The sequence below is a fragment of the Triticum urartu genome, chromosome 3A, assembly GCF_056163025.1.
Source record: "Triticum urartu cultivar PI428250 chromosome 3A, HENAU_Tu73, whole genome shotgun sequence".
In the NCBI taxonomy this organism is placed as follows: Eukaryota; Viridiplantae; Streptophyta; class Magnoliopsida; order Poales; family Poaceae; genus Triticum; species Triticum urartu.
In genome coordinates, this window is record NC_141875.1 from 334,536,237 (window position 1) to 334,537,823 (window position 1,587).

Genomic DNA, 1,587 nt, shown 5'->3' on the forward strand with positions numbered 1-1,587 from the left:
ACATGTCAGTGGTACTGGGTGTGGCCACGTCAGTGTTGACCCAATTTGACCCAAGTCAACATGTCAAAGGGGCCGGAGTGGCTGGAACGGACAGGGGCGAGCACTTCGAGCTCGCCGGCGGCGAGGTGCTTCGGGCGAGCAATGACAACGGTGGTACGGCGCGAGTTCGGGCTATCCAGAGAGTGGGGCGATGCCTACGTGCACGCGTAAGCAAGATGGGCGCGAGCAAAAGACCAAAAGGTTGCCGGAACGACGCCGGCGACGAGCTACGCGGAGGCGCATCCGGTCGGAGCACGGGGTCGGCGCTACGGGGCTCGACAAAGTGCGAGGGAGGGGTGCAAGGGCCCGCACGGACGTGCTGAGCATGATCCCGAGCTCATCTGAGCTCGACGGGCAGCAACGGCACGGCTACGAGCACGCCGGCGGAAGCAGAGGCACGGCAACGGCGGCGAACTAGCTAGGGACGAACGCAGTTGTGGGAAGAAGGAAAGGAGGGAGAGAGGAGCTCACCGAGTGGCCAAGAAAAGCCCTCGACGGATTAGTAGCTGCCGGGTTCGTCGGAGACGACGAGGATCATCGGCGACAGAGGCGGAAGAGGGCGGAGCAGAATGCCCTTAGCGGAGCCTCCCAACTCCTGCTAATGGTCGAAGATGAAGGAGCGGAGAACGTCGGAGATCGTGGAGGCGTTGGTGAAGCTCGGGGTCGCCGGTCGCCGTGGCAGTGCGAGAAGAATGGCGACGACAGCGGGCGACGTGGGGGAAGAGGCCAGAGGGAGAGCGGGGTGGATCTGGGGGGAGAGGAGGCAAGTGGGGAGGGACACTAGGGTTCGTCCGGGGCAGGGCGACCTAGTAGGCGCCGAGGAGCCACCAGATGGCCGCCCCGTGGTAGTGGGCCACATAATTACATTGTAGTAGTTGGCACTGCCACAAAATATTGTGAGGCTTTAGAAATAGTTTGCAACCTTCATAATTTGAAAAGGCATTTAAACTATAGTTTTAGCCACTATTTTAAAGTGGTTTAGGGCACTTAGACATTTGCAAAAATGTTGGTTCACTACCAATATTAGTTATGGATTATTTGGCACATGAAGAACATTTTAGTTTTCATGTTTGAGAAATTTTGAATTTTACTCAAAATTTGAATTTGAATTTGACTTTGATTTTTCATCAAGTGATAATTAGCTCACTGAGCATGGTGACCTGGCACCATTAACAGGGGATTACTGTAGCATGACACTGGGGGTGTTACATTAGCTCTGGACAACGAAGCGCTATCGGATTGTGAAGGTTGCACGCTTGCAACCAAGTAAAGAAGTCGTGTTTTCGGTCTTCGGTTTGAGGGATTATTCATGGGTGGTTTGCGGGATCGTTCATTGATGGTTTGAGGGACTCCAAGTATGATCTACAACGACACGTTCTTCTTCCGCTGCAACTCGGTGACGATAACGATCGTGAGCTCATCCTGTTACACATCTTCATATTGATCTTGGGTGTGCGTAGGCGCGATTTATTTGTTTTCTACTACGTTTCCCAACATATAGAAGTCACTGCCAGATTGAACCCACTACATAGCACCTCTCCCACTGAA